Here is a 23,173-nt window from a genome sequence, read left to right as displayed (position 1 = left end):
TGGGGCCCAAGTCGCGTTTTGATCCGATTTCCCAAAATCCCTCTTTAAAAACTTTCCATAGGATGCTGGAAACAGCAGGAAAAGAAGCAGGTCCTCATAGATATCACAATTTACAAAAAGAGGAACGTATTGCTCTGAAAGGACTGGGTAATCGTAAAGACATAGTTATTCGTAACGCGGAAAAGGGAGGGGCCGTAGTAGTACAGGGTGTTGCAGAGTACAAGGCAGAATGTTATCGATTGTTGAGTGATCAGGACACTTATTGCAGACTGAGTTCTGATCCATCACAAGAATACAGAATGCAATTGGTGAAACTGATACAGGAGGCGCAGGATGACGGGGTTATAACAGCAGAAGTTGGTAGAAAGCTGTGCCCAGAACATCCAGTAACACCAATATTTTACACAATCCCCAAGATACACAAGAACGCGCAGAGGCCTCCGGGCAGACCAATTATATCTGCCTGGGGGTCCCTGTGCGAGTCAGTTGCTGTGTATTTGGACACTTACCTGCAACCCTGTATTCAGAACACAGTCTCCCACTTAAAAGATTCTAGTATGTTGCTTAGAAAATTCCTGTCTATCAAAGAAGTACCAACAGATGTCATTCTAGCAACACTAGATGTCACAAGCCTCTACACATGCATACCCCATGCACAGGGATTGCAGGCTGTGAGGCAGTTGATAACGGGTAATATTCATTATGAGGGACCAGATGTTGATTTTTTTATTGCCTTGTTGGAATTTACTTTGACCCATAATTTCTTTATTTTTGATGGGGGTTATTACAGGCAGCGAACGGGGTGTGCCATGGGGTCATCGGTGGCATCCTTGTTCGCAAACTCCTACATGTGGGAGGTGGAGAGAGAGCTTTTCTTCGCGGATAAAGAAATGGCGGATCGTCTGTTTAACTACTACCGATACATAGACGATCTACTGCTATTTTGGAAGGGCACACAGCAGACACTAAGTAATGTGGTGTCGACACATAATGCCACAACCAGCCCTATAAAATTTACCGTAACAAGCAGCAGCTCAGAGATCTGTTTCCTGGATATCCACATTAAAATCCAAGATAACCAGATTGTTACTGGTCTGTATAATAAACCAACAGACCATAACACCATGTTGAGGTATGATAGTTTTCATCCTCCGGCGACGGTCAAAGGTCTCCCCTATTCCCAGTTCTTAAGGGTATGCAGAGTCAATAGTGACAAAAAAGAGATGTTAAGCCAATTAGATGAGATGGAGCAAAGATTTCTCCAAAGGGGTTATCCCCGAAAGTTACTGCGAGCAGCTAAAGCAAAAGCCGCAGACAAAAATAGAGAAGAGTTACTACAACCAGCGGCAGCGAAGGATATGACTAAAGTCATTCCGTGGGTTAACGAGTTCTCAACCAATAGCGAGGACATTAAAAAGAAGGCACGAAAGTTATGGCCCATGGTTACTTCTGACCCAGATCTAAAGATCTTTCAGGATAAAAGATTGATGCCAAGCCATAGGAGGGGTAGAAACATCAGGGACATCGTTGTTAAAACGGATATGTCCAAATTAAAACCAACCCCGGTAAGGAAGTTTTTAACACGTAAGAATGGATTCTACAAGTGCACAGGTTGCACCACGTGTTCCCACATGTCACCTGGAGATTATATTGCCCACCCATATACAGGGAAGAAATTCCCGATCAGGTGGCCACTGACATGTAGCACCAAGTTCGTGGTTTATGCCATCATATGCCCATGTGGGCATTACTATATTGGCAAAACAGAGTGCCAGTTCAAGATTAGGATGGCACAACACAGGCAGGCAATCCAAAATGCTCTGGCCACAGGCAATAGGGATCAGCCAGTGGCCAGGCATTTTCTGGAAAACAGGCATGGCATGGCAACATTTAAACACAGGATCATTGATCACGTGCCAATATTGCCTAGAGGGGGCAACCGTGAACAACAGTTACTGAGACTGGAGTCCAGGTGGATCCACAGGCTAAATACCTTGAAACCGGGGGGTCTTAACGATAGCCTGGGTTTGATTAATTTCCTGTGAAGACAGGTAGGAAACTAAATTGAGGGGAACGCTATCTCCCAGTGAAAAGGTCCCAATTACATACAAGATGGGATACACAGAAATGGTATTCGCAAATGGAGTGACTAAAAGAGAGCAAGATAAGACCAAAAAGTACACCCTATTAGTAGCCAAAATGTCAAATGTATCATAGTTCAATGACACGATAATTTAGATGTGGGTTTTGCACAACATTATATATGAGCTAACATTCATCCTGTCATCAATTAATTATTATTTTTTGATGTATGGGTTTTAATTACTAGGTGTTCAGTCATAAGAGGTAGTGAAAGGGTTAATGTGAACACTTAATTAATATGTACACGAAATGTATCTTTTATCAAATGTAAGTTTTAAATGTATTTTTTTATTATATATGACAATTCAATTCAACACAAGCAGGCAGCTAGCTGTTATCTGCCACAGTTTTAATCATGCATGAGAAGCACGTTTTTACTGGAAATACACTAAGGGGATGTCTAAGTGTTCACTTTTTCTCTTTCCCCTCCAGCGTTGCCATGGTTACGCGGCCCACGGAATAATGATACGTCACTTCCGTCCTAGACTTCATACACAGCACACTGGACAGGAAGTGCGGCTGGCGTGGCCGCGGCGGACGCTGGCTGGGAAAATCAGAAGAGGAGGGGGGTAAGTGTGTATTTATTGTTCACGATTGTCACTGTATGTTTGTCCTGAAGACGGGGAGGTGGTCCCCGAAACGTTGACCTCACTAATACAGCTTTTCACTGTTTTTCAAGTCTCTGAGTGCCGCCTCTAATTTTTTCTGATGGGTATATATATATATATATATATATATATCTCATATGTATATACTGTATATATATATATAAATATATGTATATATATATATATACTGTGTATATATATATATATATATATATATATATATATATATCTACAGGTTGAGTATCCCTTATCCAAAATTCTAAATCCCACACTTTTGGTTCCCCTACTGAGCTAACGACAGATATATATAATATATCTATATGTACACGTAATGTATAATATATATGTCATTATCTCAGTAGGGGACCAGAAAATGTGGGATTTAGAATTTTGGTTAAGGGAAACTCAACCTGTATATATATATATATATATATATATATATATACATACAGTGGGGCAAAAAAGTATTTGGACAGCCACCGATTGTGCAAGTTGACCCAATTAAAAAGATGAGAGGTCTGTAATTTCCATCATAGGTACACTTCAACTGTGAGAGACAGAATCTGAAAAGAAAAAAACAGGAAATCACATTGTATGATTTTTAAACAATTTACTTGTATATTCTTGTGAAAAATAAATATTTGGACACCTACCAAGCAGCAAGATTTCTGGCTCTCACAGACCTGTTACTTCTTCTTTAAGAAGCTCTTCTATTCTCCACTCGTTACCTGTATTAATGGCACCTGTTTGAACTGGTTATCTGTATAAAAGACACCTGTCCACACCCTCAAACAGTCAGACTGCTACCTCTCCACCATGGCCAAGACCAGAGAGCTGCCTAAGGACACCAGGGACAAAATTGTAGAGCTGCACAAGGCTGGGATGAGCTACTCGACAATAGGCAAGCAGCTTGGTGAGAAGAGATCAACTGTTGGCGCAATTATAAAAAAATGGAAGAAATACAACCTCACTGACAATCTCCCTCGACCTGGGACTCCATGCAAGATCTCAAATCGTGGGGTATCAATGATCTGGAGAACGGTGAGGAATCAGCCCAGAACTACACGGGGACCTGGTCAAAGACCTCAAGAGAGCTGGGACCACAGTCAAAAAGGTTACCATTAGTAACACAGTACGTCGTCATGGATTGAAATCCTGCAGCGCTCGAAAGGTCCCCCTGCTTAAGCCAGCACATGTCCATTCACAGCGGCGGAAAACAGCCTATGGTGAAGGACAGGGACAGCTGCAGCAGTGCCTTCACCAATTACACAGCGCAGCTGCGGCTCCCTCCTCCTCCTTCTCTCCTGCCGGGGATCTCTACCAGAAGCTGCACCGAGAAGCCTGACTGCCAGCGGAGAGAGTAAGTATAATTCTTTCTTTCTTTCTTTCTTTCTTTCTTTCTTTCTTTCTTTCTTTCTTTCTTCTTTCTGTCTGCCATAATGTGTAAAAAGGGGGACGCTGTCTGCCGTAATGTGTAAAAAGGGGACGCTGTCTGCCGTAATGTGTAAAAAAGGGGACACTGTCTGCCGTAATGTGTAAAAAGGGGGACGCTGTCTGCAGTAATGTGTAAAAAGGGGATGCTATCTGCCATTATGTGTAAAAAGGGGACACTGTCTGCCAAAATGTGTAAAAAGGGGGCGCTATCTGCCATAATGTGTAAAAAAGGGACTCTGTCTGCCGTAATGTGTAAAAAGGGGGACCCTGTCTGCTGTAATGTGTAAAAAGGGGGATGCTGTCTGCCGTTATGTGCAAAAAGGGGGACGGTGTCTGCCGTTATGTGTAAAAAGGGGGACACTGTCTGCCGTTATGTGTAAAAAGGGGGACACTGTCTGCCGTAATCTGTAAAAAGGGGGACGTTGTCTGTCTTAATGTGTAAAAAGGGGATGCTGTCTGCCTTAATGTGTAAAAAGGGGAATCTGTCCGCCGTAATGTGTAAAAGGGGCTCTACCTGGTGTAGTGGTGCTACTGTGCGGCGTAGTTTGTATAATGGAGACTACTGTGCACCGTTATATGAATTGGTATTATTTTGTGGCCACACCCATTCCCCACAAAGCCGCGTCCCTATATTTTTTGCACGCGCCTAAGGCGCGCACTGCCCGTGTTTTACATGGAGGGGTGGGGCTCCGATGCCGTTTCTTGCACACAGTGCTAAAATGTTTAGTTACGGCACTGTTGCTAGGTTTCCATTTCTCTGGCCCTGAGCAGGTCCCCCTCACCATATCCTCTCCAGGGGTGAGGGGGTGGACTTGGATGGGATGGGGGGGGGCAAAGCATTTTGTCGCACCTGGGCCCACCGCTCGCTAGTTCCGCCACTGCTGCTAAAATGTGTGCAAACCTGGTCAAGAACTACAGAAAATGTTTGACCTCTGTAATTGCCAACCGAGGTTATATTACAAAGCATTGAGTTAAACTTTTTGATTGTCCAAATATTTATTTTCCGCAAGAATATACAAATAAATTGTTTTAAAATCATACAATGTGATTTCCTATTTTTTTTTTCAGATCCCGTCTCTCACAGTTGTAGTGTACCTATGATGGAAATTGCAGACCTCCCTCATCATTTTAAGTGGGTCAACTTGCATAATCGGTGGCTGTCCAAATACTTTTTTGCCCCACTGTGTGTGTGTGTGTGTATATATATATATATATATATATAAAGAGAGAGAGAGAGAGAGAGATATTACATTTCTTGTCTACATGTTATGTTAATTATGATGCTAGGCAGGTAAACTACTATTTGTGGTTGAGCTTTCTTTCATAAATGCCATCTTAAGAGGAGGATATTAATTACTACAGCAGGAAACTCACAACTTGTCTGCGGAATACAACAAGTGATGTACTGTATATTTATGCCAGAGAGATGGTTGTCATGACATTCAGATCACAAAAAACAAAAATTGGTCAGTTTCACCATGAAAAAATGGGCAAATTAATATGAGCAATGTGACTATGTACTCATGTATTTATATTAACAGCAAAGTATTTTGGCTGTATGGCCAGGTACTGGCGTCACCCAGCAACACAGGTGCATAGCCAGAACTTTATGGGTCCCCTAGCAACATTTTGAAGGGGCCCCTGTCCCAATGCTTCTAGAGAGACACCTCTCCGCAGCAGTTGTTAATGTTATGCCCCACAATAGTGCTCTGGTTCATTTTCTGAACCATCGTAGTGCCCTGGTTCATTTTCTGAACTACAGTAGTGCTCTAATTAATGTTATGCCCCATAGTAGTGTCTTAGTTTATTTTATGAACCATAATAGTGACCTAGTTCACATTATGACATGCAGTACCCCCAATTCACAGTATGACACACTGTACAGTGCCCCAGTTCATATTATGCCAAACTATAGTGCCTCCACTTCATATTGTGCCACATTAATGTCCCCAAGTTCATATTATGTGACATTATAATGCCCTCCTGTCCATTTTATACCACATTAGGATGAGTAGGCCCAAGGCAAAAATTGTAAGGGCCCTTTTACCTACTCAATAGTAAAAAATGGATATAAGACATGTTACTTTGACAGGGAAGGTGGGCCCCTCCAAGCTCTGGGCCCCATTGCAGCTGCACTCCCTGCATCTATGGTAGCTACGCTCTTGGCCAGCAATGGCATAAACTTTTGTGCTGTGGTGCCGACAAAGGGAAAGAGTTAATTCTCAGTTTCGGGACTAGAGAAAAATTGTTTTTGATATACAGTAATTCAAAATGTTGGGAAATGTCTTTAATGTATTTAACATGTTAAATTTAATGGGTGGCAATGACGTGCCAGGGGGAATGAAGTCAGGTGATGTGCAGTCTATAAGATGCTTTAAAAGTGTATTGAGTGGCAAAGTTAACTGTTAAAGGAAGTCTATAGCATCACATAAAATAGGCCCAGCTATTAATGTGTTAATTATTTGTTTAACCATTTGCAGTGGGGCCTTGTTTATCGATATGTCTGTATTTTGGAATATTAAAAAAGCAGACAGTTATGCGTTAAATCAGATTGCATTTATTTTGCTTCCTGATGACTAAGTAATGTGTGACAAGTGGTAGTAAATAATATGTAAATTGACACGTTCCTGTGAAATGTGTTATATTTAATTTTGGGAGACAGTTTCCTGATTTGTTAACTAATCTAAAGAGGCTTGGAGCTGCCCCCTGCTGTCCCCTGTGCTTTTACTGTATAAAAAAGGGCTCTTTGAGCTCATAAAAGTATAACGTCTTGTTCTGATTGAAGTGTACCATCTTGTACAGTATTCTGTGGTTAGCCCAGTAACTTTAGCTACGGAGTAAGCATTTTTTTGTACATTACATCAAAGAAAATAAACTTCTTCCTGCTTTCTAGAAAATGCCTGCTTCCATCTTGTGACCACTACAATAGTACAAAATGCCATTATGTCCTCCAGCAGTTCTGCAGTTGAATCCAGTGTCTCTGAGCTCCACCCTGTACTTTCTACCAAGCTCAGTACCGATCCATAATAAGTGCCCACTGGGGATTATCTGAGACCAGACCAACCAGGCTGTGTTGCAGATGTGTGACCACAGATACTCAACTGTAAGGGGGTACACCACGTGCTGGTGATAGAAGCCTGGGTGAAGCAGTTACTGGTCCGATGCAGGAGCATTATGATGGCAGACAGGTACCAGAGGACTCAGTAATAGGCAGTGAAAGGGAATTCCTATAACCTAGGAATGGTGAAGCAAGAGGCACTTTAAGAGAGGAGGGCCCCCGTGTGCAGGGTCTTCTCTTCTCCAGCAGTTAAGTAGACTCTGGCATTGTGCCTGTCTACTGCGCATGCACAGTTCTCCGGGAACATGGTGCCCGCGCTGCGTTCCCGGGGACATCTCTAATGCACATGTGCAAATCACTGTAACATGGCCGTGGGTGCCATTTTCCCAGTGATTTCTGCAGCCCTGCAGGGAGCGCCGGGCCGATGGGGCGGTAAGTATAATTAAATGAGTGCTGAGTGTGAGGGCCACCCTTTACCCAGGGGCCCGTGTGCACCACACATCTTGCACCCATTGTAGATGCTGTACTCCAGTAGGTGAAGTAAGCCGACTCAGGTTGTTCAGGAAGAGTAACTTTAGAAAAATCTGTAACTTGCACTGCAAATACAATAAATAGGGTAGTTGGTTTTGCCACTACAACAAACAGTAAATAAAATAAACAAGACTTAAATTTGAGAGAAGTTCCACTCCTGAGGAGATTAATCAGCAAATTAAGATCCTCATATAGGTGACTTCTCCAAGAAAAGAACAAAGAGAAAATAACACAAAAACATCTTATGGTGCAGTATTTTTGCATAAATCAGTCTGTCACCCAGGGTACTGTGAAAAATTCAGGGAGGTATCCCACCCTTTTCTCTTACGTCCTAGAGGATGCTGGGGACTCCAAAAGGACCATGGGGTATAGACGGGATCCGCAGGAGCTTGGGCACACTAAAAAGACTTTTACTGGGTGTGAACTGGCTCCTCCCTCTATGCCACTCCTCCAGACCTCAGTTAGACTTTGTGCCCAGGAGTGACTGGACACACACTAGGGGAGCTCTACAGAGTTTCTCTAGAAATACTTTTGTTAGGTTTTTTTATTTTCAGGGAGACCTGCTGGCTACAGGCTCCCTGCATCAAGGGACTAAGGGGAGAGAAGTCAGACCTACTTCTTCTTAGTTAAGGGCTCTGCTTCTTAGGCTACTGGACACCATTAGCTCCAGAGGGTTCGATCACTTGGTTCGCCTAGCTGCTTGTTCCCGGAGCCGCGCCGTCACCCCCCTCGCAGAAGCCAGAAGAAAGAAGCCGGGTGAGTATTAGAAGAACCAAAGACTTCAGTGACGGCAGAAGACTTCAGTAACGAGGTACAGTGCAGTGGTAGCGCTGCGCTCCATGCTCCCACAGATATCACCAACGGCACTTGCAGGGTGCAGGGCGCTACGGGGGAGCGCCCTGGGCAGCAGTTACTGGAGTTTATGGCTGGCAATAAAGGTTTATACGGTGTCCGGACACAGTATTTGTTACCCCCTCCAGTTTGCAGTTTTGAATTTTAGCGGGCTACAGCGCCGGGAAGGGGCGGGGCTTAGCCGAAATTGCTCACCAGCGCTATTTTCTCGTATCTCTACAGTGCTGCAGAGATGCTGGCCCGCACCTCCATGCTCCTGCAAGTATACAGGGAGAAAAAACGGGGGGGGGGGGGGGGTCACATAAATTTGGTGCTTTCATTTATGTAACAGCGCTGATCATATTTACTAGGTTTTTCTTAGTGTATGGGCGCTGGGGTGTGAGCTGGCATACTCCCTCTGTGTTTCTCCCTAAGGGCTTCTCTGTGGGTCTGTCCCTGGGCTGGTGGACTGTGTGAGTGTGTCGGCACGAGGCGTCGACATGTCTGAGCCTGGGTGTTCCTCCCCGGAGGAAGTTATGGGGAGAGCAGAAAAGGATTTAGGAGTGTCTCTGTCGGCACAGCCGACTGCTGATTGGATGATTATGCTGAGTACACTGAATGCGAATGTGGTTTTATTATCTAAGACAGGGCCGGCTCCAGGCCTACTAGCACCCTGAGCGAGAAAATGTAAAAGCGCCCCCCCCCCCCCCCCCCCATGCGCGCGCCTGCGGCGCGCTCTCTCGGAAAAGTGGGTGTGGCCTCTGGAAAAGTGGGCGTGGCCTCATAACTTCATATCATCAAACTATAAACACATTTTCACACAATTAGCCGCCTTACACATAGCCACAGTAGTGTTCCTTACACACAATGTCTCCAGTATAGTGCCAGATACACATAATGTGCAGTGCCAGATAGACATGACATGCCCCGCAGCAGTGCCAGCTACACATGACATGCCCCGCAGCAGTGCCAGCTAGCCAGCTACACATGACATGCCCAGCAGCAGTGCCAGCTAGCCAGCTACACATGACATGCCCCGCAGCAGTGCCAGCTACACATGACATGCCCCCCAGCAGTGCCAGCTACACATGATAGTGTTCACTTTTTAGGGCATGGTGCTGATCACAGGGAGGGCACTTTTTTAAGTTAGGAGGGCAAAATGATGTACTTACTGCTCGTTGTTCCCATACCTATATGCCAAAGAATGGACAGTGCGCGCCGAAGGCGCGCAGCAAAAATTAAGGGGAGTTACTTCGTGAGGAAGGTACGTGGCCACATAATAGTGGCAATTTGCATTACACCACACAGTAGTGCAGCTAATACACACTGCACCAGGTAGAACCTCCTATACACTTTGCGTCAGGCACAGCACTGAGACACATTGCACCAGGGAGAGCACTGAGACACATTGCCTAGCCACAGACGCCTAGCGGGAACACTACATGACATGCCCCCCAGCAGTGCCAGCTACACGTGACATGCCCCCCAGCAGTGCCAGCTACACGTGACATGCCCCCCAGCAGTGCCAGCTACACGTGACATGCCCCCCAGCAGTGCCAGCTACATAAATGGCCACACAGTGCCAGATATGCACCCACAGTTCAGATACATAAATGCCCCCAAAGTGCCAGATACATAAATGCCTCCACAGTGTAGATATGCCCCCCACAGTGCCAGATACATAAATGCCCCCACAGTGCCAGATACATAAGTGCCCCCACAGTGCCAGATACATAAGTGCCCCCACAGTGCCAGATATAAAAATGCCCACACAGTGCCAGATATGTCCCCACAGTGCCATATATAAAATTGCCCCCACAGTGCCAGATATGCCCCCACAGGGCTAGATATGCCCCCAGTGCCAGATACATAAATGCCCACATTGCCAGATGCATAAGTGCCCCCACAGTGCCAGATATGCCCCCCACAGTGCCAGAAATGCCCCAACAGTTCCAGAAATGCCCCCACATTGCCAGAAATGCCCCCACAGTCCCAGAAATGCCCCCACACAGGGCCAGATAAATGCCCCCACACAGGGCCAGATAAATGCCCCCACACAGGGCCAGATAAATGCCCCCACACAGGGCCAGATAAATGCCTTCACAGAGCCAGATATGCCCCCACACAGGGCCAGATAAATGCCCCCACAGAGCCAGATATGCCCCCACAGGGCTAGATATGCCCCCAGTGCCAGATACATAAATGCCCACATTGCCAGATGCATAAGTGCCCCCACAGTGCCAGAAATGCCCCCACAGTTCCAGAAATGCCCCCACAGTGCCAGAAATGCCAGAAATGCCCCCACAGTCCCAGAAATGCCCCCACACAGGGCCAGATAAATGCCCCCACACAGGGCCAGATAAATGCCCCCACACAGGGCCAGATAAATGCCCCCACACAGGGCCAGATAAATGCCCCCACACAGGGCCAGATAAATGCCCCCACACAGGGCCAGATAAATGCCCCCACAGAGCCAGATATGCCCCCACACAGGGCCAGATATGCCCCCACACAGGGCCAGATAAATGCCCCCACAGAGCCAGATATGCCCCCACAGTGCCAGATATGCCCCCAGTGTGCCAGATAAATGCCCCCACACAGGGCCAGATAAATGCCCCCACAGAGCCAGATATGCCCCCAGTGTGCCAGATATGCCCCCAGTGTGCCAGATATGCCCCCAGTGTGCCAGATATGCCCCCAGTGTGCCAGATATGTCCCCAGTGTGCCAGATATGCCCCCACACAGGGCCAGATAAATGCCCCCACAGAGCCAGATATGCCCCCAGTGTGCCAGATATGCCCCCAGTGTGCCAGATATGCCCCCAGTGTGCCAGATATGCCCCCAGTGTGCCAGATATGTCCCCAGTGTGCCAGATAATCCCCCCAGTGTGCCAGAAATGCCCCCAGTGTGCCAGATAATCCCCCCAGTGTGCCAGATAATCCCCCCAGTGTGCTAGATAATCCCCCCAGTGTGCCAGATAATCCCCCCAGCGTGCCAGAAATGCCCCCACATTGCCAGAAATGCCCCCACATTGCCAGATAAATGCCCCCACACAGGGCCAGATAAATGCCCCCACAGAGCCAGATATGCCCCCAGTGTGCCAGATATGCCCCCAGTGTGCCAGATATGCCCCCAGTGTGCCAGATATGCCCCCAGTGTGCCAGATAATCCCCCCAGTGTGCCAGATAATCCCCCCAGTGTGCCAGATATGCCCCCACGGTGCCAGAAATGCCCCCACACAGGGCCAGATAAATGCCCCCAGAGCCAGATATGCCCCCAGTGTGCCAGATATGCCCCCAGTGTGCCAGATATGCCCCCAGTGTGCCAGATAATCCCCCCAGTGTGCCAGATAATCCCCCGTGTGCCAGAAATGCCCCCACATTGCCAGAAATGCCCCCACACAGGGCCAGATAAATGCCCCCACATAGCCAGATATGCCCCCAGTGTGCCAGATATGCCCCCAGTGTGCCAGATATGCCCCAATGAGCCAGATATGCCCCCCACAGTGCCAGAAATGCCCCCACAGAGCCAGATATGCCCCCAGTGTGCCAGATATGCCCCCAGTGTGCCAGATATGCCCCCAGTGTGCCAGATATGCCCCCAGTAGAGCCAGATATGCCCCCAGTGTGCCAGATATGCCCCCAGTGTGCCAGATATGCCCCCAATGAGCCAGATATGCCCCCCACAGTGCCAGAAATGCCCCCACAGAGCCAGATATGCCCCCAGTGTGCCAGATATGCCCCCAGTGTGCCAGATATGCCCCCAGTGTGCCAGATAATCCCCCCAGTGTGCCAGATAATCCCCCCAGTGTGCCAGATATGCCCCCACGGTGCCAGAAATGCCCCCACATTGCCAGAAATGCCCCCACACAGGGCCAGATAAATGCCCCCACAGAGCCAGATATGCCCCCAGTGTGCCAGATATGCCCCCAGTGAGCCAGATATGCCCCCAATGAGCCAGATATGCCCCCCACAGTGCCAGAAATGCCCCCACAGAGCCAGATATGCCCCCAGTGTGCCAGATAAATGCCCCCACAGTGCGATCCATAAATGTTTGACCCCCCCACCAAATACCTGAGGCGCTGAGTCTGAGAGAGGGAGGAGGAGTGCTGGCGTGAGTGCTGGCGGGCGGGAGAGTGAGGATCCGAGTGCCGGTGGGCGGGCGGCCACTTGTGTGCGCTATGCGCGGCGCCGGCGTCTGACGTTAGACACCGGCGCCGCGCAGCGCACGCCGCACACACGGACGGCGGGGACAACGCGCTGCACACACACACACAGGGCCGGCTCGCTTCGAATATGGCGGCGCCAGCGCGCGGCGCCCATTAAGGGTGGCGCCCTGCGCGGCCGCTCTATTCGAACATGCCTAGAGCCGGCCCTGATCTAAGAGATTGGATAAATCTGATTCTCAGACACAAACATGGAGACAGTCAGTGGAGGACGCTTTGTCTCAGGTACAGACAGTCTCAGGGTCACAAAAGTGTGCTTTTAACCAGATGGCAGATACAGGTACCGACACGGACTCTGACTCCGATGTCGACTTGAATGAGGCTTCTTTGCATCCACGGGTTGTCAAGAGTATTCAGTACATGATTATAGCCATTAAAGATGTTTTACGTATATCTGAGGAACCTGCCGTTCCTGACACAAGAGTTTGTTTATTTAAAAGGAAAAGACCTGAGTTGCCTGAAAAACGGTGGCAGATTCCCAAGCGAATTTTAATGGCATATCCTTTCCCCTCTGACGATAGGGAAAAATGGGAGTCCTCTCCAAATGTGGACAAAGCTCTCGTGGTTGTCCAAGAAGGTGGCGCTTCTGTCTCCTGACACGGCTGCTCTCAAGGATCCGGCGGATCGCAAGCTGGAGACGACATTGAAGTCCATTTTCGGCAATACTGGTGCATTGCTCAGACCTGCTGTGGCGTGGGTGAGTAGTGCCATTGCAAAGTGGGCTGAAAATTTGGCTTCTGATATGGATGCTCTTGATAAAGATAATATTCTTTTGACTCTTGGTTATATCAAGGACGCTGCAGATTACCTAAAGTATGCGGCACGGGATGTTGGCCTCTTAGGATCGAGAGCCAATGCCATGGCGATTTCGGCCAGGAGGGCGCTGTGGATTCACCAATGGAATGCTGATGCCGACTCCAAGAAGAATATGGAAGCTCTCCCTTTAAAAGGTAGTGTCTTGTTCGGTGACGGCCTGGCTGACCTGGTGTCGACCGCTACGGCGGGTAAGTCCTCTTTTCTTCCCTATGTTCCCACACAACAGAAAAAGGCACCCCATCAGCAAATGCAGTCCTTTCGGCCTAATAAATACAAAAGAGGTAAGGGCTCGCCAGGGCCAGGATTTCTCTCCTGTGGTGGCTGCAAGGCTCTCACCACCTAGAGGGACGCCGATTCGGAATCCAGGACTGGGTCCTGCTGACAACAGATGCAAGTCTCCGAGGCTGGGGCGCAGTCATGCAAGGAAGAAATTTCCAGGGAAAGTGGACAAACCAGGAACCTTGTCTCCACATAAAAGTTCTCGAGTTGAGAGCCATCTACAACGGCCTGCTGCAAGCAAAGAACCTTCTTCAGGGTCTCCCTGTCCTGATCCAGTCGGACAACATAACAGCGGTGGCGTACGTAAACCGCCAAGGTGGAACAAGGAGCAGGGTGGCTATGGACAAGGCCACAAGAATCCTACGCTGGGCGGAACAGCACATGAGCGCTCTGCCAGCAGTCTTCCTCCCGGGAGTGGACAACTGGGAAGCAGACTTCCTCAGCAGACACGATCTCCATCCAGGAGAGTGGGCTCTTCATCAAGAGGTATTTGCAGAAGTGACAATGCATTGGGGAATTCCTTTGATAGACATGATGGCGTCTCGCCTCAACAAGAAGCTTCCGAGGTATTGTTCCAGGTCAAGGGACCCTCAAGCCAGTGCAGTGGACGCCCTGGTGACTCCGTGGGTGTTTCAGTCGGTGTATGTGTTCCCTCCGCTTCCTCTCATTCCGAAGGTGCTGAGGATTGTTCGACGAACAGGGGTTCAGACGATACTCGTCATTCCAGATTGGCCACGGAGGGCCTGGTATCCAGATCTTCAAGAATTACTAGTGGAAGATCCCTGGCCGCTTCCTCTAAGAGAGGACCTTTTGTTGCAGGGGCCCTGCGTGTTTACGGACTTACCGCGGCTGCGTTTGATGGCGTGGAAGTTGAGCGCCAAATCTTAGCTCGAAAGGGTATTCCCGGGGAGGTCATCCCCACTCTCCTTAAAGCTAGGAAGGAGGTTACGGCAAAACATTATCACCGTATTTATAGGAAATATGTTTCATGGTGTGAAACCAAAGCAGCTCCGGCGGAGGAGTTTCACTTGGGTCGGTTTCTCCATTTTTTGCAGGCAGGCATAGATGCAGGACTGAAATTGGGTTCCATTAAAGTGCAGATTTCAGCTTTATCTATTTTCTTTCAGAAAGAATTGGCCGTCCTTCCCGAGGTTCAGACGTTTGTGAAGGGAGTGCTGCATATCCACCCCACATTTGTGCCTCCGGTGGCGCCGTGGGATCTTGAAGTGGTCTTGCAGTTCCTTATGTCTCACTGGTTTGAACCTTTGCGTAAGGTTGAGTTGAAATTTCTCATTTGGAAAGTGGTCATGCTTTTGGCCCTGGCGTCGGCCAGGCGAGTGTCAGAGTTGGCGGCCTTGTCTCACAAGAGCCCTTATTTAATCTTCCATTCGGATATAGCGGAATTGAGGACTCATCAACAATTTCTGCCGAAGGTGGTTTCTTCGTTTTACATTAACCAACCTATTGTGGTGCCTGTGGCTACGGATGCTGTGGCGGTTCCTAAGTCTCTTAATGTTGTAAGAGCTTTGAGAATTTACGTCGCCAGGACGGCTCTCTTCAGAAAAACAGAGGCTTTGTTTGTCCTGTATGCTTCCAACAAGATTGGAAATCCTGCTTCTAAGCAAACTATTGCTCGCTGGATTTGTAATACGATTCAGCAGGCTCATTCTTCGGCTGGACTACCGTTGCCGAAGTCAGTAAAGGCCCATTCTACTAGAAAGGTGGGCACATCTTGGGCGGCTGCCCGAGGGGTCTCGGCACTTCAGATTTGCCGAGCAGCTACGTGGTCGGGTTCAAACACCTTTGCTAAGTTTTACAAGTTTGATACCCTGGCTGATGAGGACCTCATGTTTGCTCGATCGGTGCTGCAGAGTCATCCGCACTCTCCCGCCCGTTCTGAAGCTTTGGTATAGACCCCATGGTCCTTTTGGAGTCCCCAGCATCCTCTAGGACATAAGAGAAAATAGGATTTTAATACCTACTGGTAAATCCTTTTCTCCTAGTCCGTAGAGGATGCTGGGCGCCCATCCCAGTGCGGACTGTTACTTGCAGTGGTGTTATTACTGGTTGTATTTGTTTACACATGGGTTGTGTATTAGTTTATTCAGCTTGTTGCTGTTGTTAATTCATATGGTTATCTGGTTTCATGCTACTCCAGTTGTACGGTATGTTTGTGGTGTGGGCTGGTACACTGCTCAAAAAAAATAAAGGGAACGCTAAAATAACACATCCTAGATCTGAATGAATAAAATATTCTTATTAAATACTTTGTTCTTTACATAGTTGAATGTGCTGACAACAAAATCACACAAAAATTATCAATGGAAATCAAATTTATTAACCCATGGAGGTGTGGATTTGGAGTCACACTCAAAATTAAAGTGGAAAAACACACTACAGGTTGATCCAACTTTGATGTAATGTCCTTAAAACAAGTCAAAATGAGGCTCAGTAGTGTGTGTGGCCTCCTCGTGCCTGTATGACCTCCCTACAACCCACACAAGTGGCTCATGTAGTGCAGCTCATCCAGGATGGCACATCAATGCGAGCCGTGGCAAGAAGGTTTGCTGTGTCTGTCAGCGTAGTGTCCAGAGCATGGAGGCGCTACCAGGAGACAGGCCAGTACATCAGGAGACGTGGAGGAGGCCATAGGAGGGCAACAACCCAGCAGCAGGACCGCTACCTCCGAGTTTGTGCAAGGAGGAACAGGAGGAGCACTGCCAGAGCCCTGCAAAATGACCTCCAGCAAGCTACAAATGTGCATGTGTCTATTCAAACGTTCAGAAACAGACTCCATGAGGGTGGTATGAGGGCCCGACGCCCACAGGTGGGGGTTGTGCTTACAGCCCAACACCGTGCAGGACGTTTGGCATTTGCCAGAGAACACCAAGATTGGCAAATTCGCCACTGGTGCCCTGTTTTCTTCACAGATGAAAGCAGGTTCTCACTGAGCACATGTGACAGAGTCTGGAGACGCCAAGGAGAACGTTCTGCTGCCTGCAACATCCACCAGCATGACCAGTTTGGCAGTGGGTCAGTAATGGTGTGGGGTGGCATTTCTTTGGGGGGGGGCCGCACAGCCCTCCATGTGCTCGCCAGAGGTAGCCTGACTGCCATTAGGTACCGAGATGAGATCCTCAGACCCCTTGTGAGACCATATGCTGGTGCGGTTGGCCCTGGGTTCCTCCTAATGCAAGACAATGCTAGACCTCATGTGGCTGGAATGTGTCAGCAGTTCCTGCAAGACGAAGACATTGATGCTATGGACTGGCCCGCCCGTTCCACAGACCTGAATCCAATTGAGCACATCTGGGACATCATGTCTCGCTCCATCCACCAATGCCACGTTGCACCACAGACTGTCCAGGAGTTGGCGGATGCTTTAGTCCAGGTCTGGGAGGAGATCCCTCAGGAGACCATCCGCCACCTCATCAGGAGCATGCCCAGGCGTTGTAGGGAGGTCATACAGGCACAAGGAGGCCACAGACACTACTGAGCCTCATTTTGACTTGTTTTAAGGACATTACATCAAAGTTGGATCAGCCTGTAGTGTGTTTTTCCACTTTAATTTTGAGGGTGACTCCAAATCCAGACCTCCATGGGTTAATAAATTTGATTTCCATTGATAATTTTTGTGTGATTTTGTTGTCAGCACATTCAACTATGTAAAGAACAAAGTGTTTAATTAGAATATTTCATTCATTCAGATCTAGGATGTGTTATTTTAGTGTTCCCTTTATTTTTTTGAGCAGTGTATGATTCTCGCCCTTTGTTGAAACAAAAATTCTTTTCCTCGAAATGTCCGTCTCTCCTGGGCACAGTTCCTATAACTGAGGTCTGGAGGAGGGGCGTAGAGGGAGGAGCCAGTTCACACCCAGTAAAAGTCTTTTTAGTGTGCCCAAGCTCCTGCGGATCCCGTCTATACCCCATGGTCCTTTTGGAGTCCCCAGCATCCTCTACGGACTAGGAGAAAAGGATTTACCGGTAGGTATTAAAATCCTATTTTAACCCCTAACCCTAACCCTGGAAATTTTCTGGGGCATGCCACTGCTCCCCCTCCCTCCTTCTTGCACTCCGATCGGTCGGTGGACTTTGAAGAATGACGTGATCGCATTGTGACGTCATGACACGATCGCATCATTCAGCAAAACTCCACCAGCCGAGCGGAGTACAAGAGATGAGGGTAGGAGAGGATTTCAATGCTGGAAGGCTAGTGTCCGCCAGCAAATGTTACCCGGGGGATGGCCATTGGTGGGTTATCGATTGATGGTCACCATCGATGGATAACCTTAATGGTGTAAAACCATCTGTAATGGATCCATCAATGGTTTTGCCCATCCATGGTCATCTCTCCTTTATAGTACAAATGCGAACCAGGGGGTGTGGCTTGGTGGGTGTCAGGGGGCGGAGCTAAGCTCCATGCACTGACACTTTGAGAAAAAAAACTTTAAAAAAAAACCGGTAGCACTGAACCATCGATGGCGGAAAACCATCTGGTTCTCTCCATCGATGGTAAAAGTATTCAACATCGGTCATAGACCATCGAGGATTTTGCATCATCGATGGTCAATGGCCATCCCTAGCTACCCCTAGGCAACTAGCATTCCCTAAGGCAATTATCATTCCCCGTGGCAACAAGCATGGATCCCTGAGCATAAAACCCCTGGCAAAAAGCATGACACAGCGCGTGAAACCCCTGGCAACGCGCATGAAACCCCTGTCAACGCGCAGTTAAAAGAAATTAAAAACCTGCTCTGGGAGGTGTGACCAAATTCCAAAAAGTCACCACTGAAGGGGTTAAATCCACTCACGTAATTGATGTGAAAATGGGGCATATCAAACATCAATTGGTTAGCACATATCATCTTAATATCAGATAACTCAGAGGTGAAGTTAAAAGGAGAGATGATACTACATAGTGAAATTCCGTGAAGATCAGGTTAATCCATAAAACAAGGTATATGCAAACAGAACAAGGTAACATTAAGCAAATTGGCCTCCTACCAGGCAAAGTCGTATAAGCCTCAAAAAGTTTGTGTTCTCCGGATAAAAGCCACAGGACCAGGCTGTTACAAAGAATTTGACGGCATATAAGAACCACCAGGCCCATCTAGTCTGCCCCCAATGGCGTAACTACCGTGAGTGCAAGGGTTGCGGTTGCTATGGGAACTGGGATGTCTCTATGGCCCACCACTCCCCCTGTACTCAGTCACTCTGCTCTAAAACAGTTAATACCGCTTTCAGACCACCTGAGGTGGGTCGCACCCGGAAGCTGTACAGTGTGCTTCACAGAAGCGACCCGCCTCAGGCCCCTCGTCGCCACTGTCCCGAACCCAACATATTGCCAGGTTGGTGATATCAGCGATGATGCGGGCACGGGCACCACTTGGAGATCACATGATCTCCAAGCGCCGCCCGTCCACACAGAGTGAAGGGGAAATGGGTTGCATCGACACGGATTCCCGTTCACACAGCACAGTGAGCCAGGTTGAACATGCATTCAAACCTGCTCGCTACCCAAGCTGGAATACTGCAGACTGCAGAGCAACACGAGTTATGCGTGTTCATGTGCAATAACCCTTGTTCAAAGCTGGCGGTCTGAAAGGGGTATAAATCACTTTCATGTGGTCAAAGGTGTGCTCGGTGCCGCTCACCTCTGAACTGCCTCGGACTGAGTATAGATAGATAACAGACATCTGCCGAGCACTAGGACCCAGTGGTAGGGATGGCCATCGGTGGGGTGTCCATCGATGGTGTCCATCGATGATATCGTCGATTACAACCATTGATGGTACACAAACCATCTATGGTAGTCCATCGATGGTTTGCACCACTCGATGGCCACCACTGAAAGATGCTGGCTGGTCCACGGACCAATAAAAAAACAGGGACGGGGCTTAGCGGGTGTTGGGGCGGAGCTATGCTCTGTGTCTCGGCACCACATTAAAAAAAAAGTATTTGGTTATACCTTTCCAGCGATGGAGGGAAACCATCTGGTTCTCCCCCATAAATGGCAAAAGTATTCTACTTCGGCCATAAACCATCGATGATTTTGAATCATTGATGGTCGATGACCATCCCTACCCAGTGGCTTAACATAGACACAACATACTGTAGAAGAGCCTGCGCAGGGATTGGGTTAGGAAGCCAGCAGATAACTAAAGATGTGCAGAGGGCATTTTTCGTGTTTTGTGTTTTGGTTTTGGATTCGGTTCCACGGTCGTGTTTTGGATTCGGACGGGTTTTGGCAAAACCCCTCAAAAACAGCTTAAATCATAGAATTTGGGGGTAATTTTGATCCTATAGTATTATTAACCTCAATAACCATAATTTCCACTCCTTTCCATTCTATTCTGAACAACTCACACCTCACAATATTAATTTTAGTCCTAAAATTTGCACCAAGGTCACTGGATGACTAAGCTAAGCAACCCAAGTGGGCGGCACAAACACCTGGCCCATCTAGGAGTGGCACTGCAGTGTCAGACAGGATGGCACTTACAAAAATAGTCCCCAAACAGCACATGATGCAAAGATAAATAAAAAAAAAAGAGGTGCAAGATGGAATTGTCCTTGGGCCCTCCCACCCACCCTTATGTTGTATAAACAGGACATGCACACTTTAACAAACCCATCATTTCAGCGACAGGGTCTGCTGTACAACTGTGGCTGAAATTATTGGTTGGTTTTGGGCCCCCACCAAAAAAGAAGCAATCAATCTCTCCTTGCACAAACTGGCTCTACAGAGGCAAGATGTCCACCTCCTCCTCATCGTCCGATTCCTCACCCCTTTCACTGTGTACATCCCCCTCCTCACAGAGTATTAATTCGTCCCCACTGGAATCCACCATCACAGTTCCCTGTGTACTTTCTGGAGGCAATTGCTGGTAAATGTCTCCACGGAGGAATTGATTATAATTCATTTTGATGAACATCATCTTCTCCACATTTTCTGGAAGTAACCTCCTACGCCGATCGCTGACAAGGGTACCGGCCAGGGGCGGATCCAGGAAAAAATGACAGGGGGGGCACCACTTGCACGCCTTCGGCGTGCGGTCCCATGAAGGTGCGCATGGCCTCACAACAAGGGCATGACCTAGCAACAAGGGTCATGGCCTCAAAGGGAATGTCATATTCGTAAGACGGGAAGAGGGTGACACTTTGGAGAGGCAGAGAGTGACAGAAGAGAGAGGGTGATGGGTTTATAGTGACGCAGGGGAGAGGAAGAGGGTGAGGCAGTGGGTGAAGGAGACATAGTGGGAGACGGAGAGGCAGAGAGAGTGTGACAGTGAGAGGCAGTGTGGGTAACACCGGGGAAAGGGTGACGAGGAAAAAGTGGGTGATGCCAGGGGGAGGTGGCAGTGGGTAACAAGGAGAGGCGGACAAGGAGAGGCAGTGGGTACCTAAGGTCTCTGTAGGAGGGAGTAGTGAGACATTTGTAGTGAGGTTTACAGAGACATGAAGGGAAAGTATCGCTGGGGAAACAGACAGAAGAAAATATGGAAGCTTAAGTTAAGCGGGTTCGGTTCCTCGGAATCCGAACCCGCCCGAACTTCATTTTTTTTTACACGGGGCCGAGCGACTCGGATCTTCCCGCCTTGCTCGGTTAACCCGAGCGCGCCCGAACGTCATCATCCCGCTGTCGGATTCTCGCGAGACTCGGATTCTATATAAGGAGCCGCGCGTCGCCGCCATTTTCACACGTGCATTGAGATTCATAGGGAAAGGACGTGGCTGGCGTCCTCTCCGTTTTAGAGAAGAGAGTGAGACTAGAGTAGAGAGAGACACAGTAGTAATTTTGGGGAGCATTAGGAGGAGTACTACTACTTGCTGAAGTGATAGATAGATAGTGTGACTGTATAATGTATATCTGACTTGTGGGGGAGACACTGACAGTGGGGAGCAGTTAGAGTCTGAGAGCAGGACTCAGGAGTACATATAACGTATAGTGCACACTTTTGCTGCCAGAGTGCCACACTGCCATTGTGACCACACTGACCACCAGTATAATATATATTGTGATTGTCTGCTAAGGAGTACTACTTGCAAGTTGCTGATAGTGTGACCAGTGACCTGACCACCAGTTTAATAATCACCACCAGTTTAATATATATATATATATATATATATATATATATATATATATATAATTGTATATAATATATATATAATATTGTATACCACCTACCCGTGTTTTTTTTTTCTTTCTTCTTTATACATACTACTATAGTAGCTTACTGTAGCAGTCTGCGGTGCTGCTGAGCTGACAGTGTCCAGCAGGTCCGTCATCAGTCATTACATAATAAATATATCTACCTGTCCGGCTGCAGTACTAGTGTGATATTATATATATATATATTGATTTCATCTCATTATCATCCAGTCTATATTAGCAGCAGACACAGTACGGTAGTCCACGGCTGTAGCTACCTCTGTGTCGGCAGTCGCTCGTCCATCCATAATTGTATACCACCTACCCGTGGTTTTTTTTTTTCTTTCTTCTTTATACATACTACTATAGTAGCTTACTGTAGCAGTCTGCGGTGCTGCTGAGCTGACAGTGTCCAGCAGGTCCGTCATCAGTCATTACATAATAAATATATCTACCTGTCCGGCTGCAGTACTAGTGTGATATTATATATATATATATATTGATTTCATCTCATTATCATCCAGTCTATATTAGCAGCAGACACAGTACGGTAGTCCACGGCTGTAGCTACCTCTGTGTCGGCAGTCGCTCGTCCATCCATAATTGTATACCACCTACCCGTGGTTTTTTTTTCTTTCTTCTTTATACATACTACTATAGTAGCTTACTGTAGCAGTCTGCGGTGCTGCTGAGCTGACAGTGTCCAGCAGGTCCGTCATCAGTCATTACATAATAAATATATCTACCTGTCCGGCTGCAGTACTAGTGTGATATTATATATATATATATTGATTTCATCTCATTATCATCCAGTCTATATTAGCAGCAGACACAGTATGGTAGTCCACGGCTGTAGCTACCTCTGTGTCGGCAGTCGCTCGTCCATCCATAATTGTATACCACCTACCCGTGGTTTTTTTTTTTCTTTCTTCTTTATACATACTACTATAGTAGCTTACTGTAGCAGTCTGCGGTGCTGCTGAGCTGACAGTGTCCAGCAGGTCCGTCATCAGTCATTACATAATAAATATATATACCTGTCCGGCTGCAGTACTAGTGATATTATATATATATATATTGATTTCATCTCATTATCA

At 47.6% G+C, this 23,173-nt stretch overlaps 1 long non-coding RNA gene across 1 annotated transcript in view; it reads left to right on the top strand.

Moving 5' to 3' along the window:
- The window catches only part of LOC135055443 (uncharacterized), a 225,220-nt gene that overhangs the window by 98,211 nt on the left and 103,836 nt on the right, over positions 1-23,173 (top strand). Inside the window, exon 3 of the long non-coding RNA XR_010243753.1 lies at positions 2,575-2,711. This is a non-coding gene — a long non-coding RNA (uncharacterized LOC135055443). The remainder of the gene's footprint in view (positions 1-2,574; positions 2,712-23,173) is intronic.

The sequence above is a fragment of the Pseudophryne corroboree genome, chromosome 3 (assembly GCF_028390025.1).
Source record: "Pseudophryne corroboree isolate aPseCor3 chromosome 3, aPseCor3.hap2, whole genome shotgun sequence".
Lineage (NCBI taxonomy): Eukaryota > Metazoa > Chordata > Amphibia > Anura > Myobatrachidae > Pseudophryne > Pseudophryne corroboree.
The sequence above is the reverse complement of the archived record's forward strand: the minus strand, read 5'-3'. Positions and strand labels throughout refer to the sequence as shown.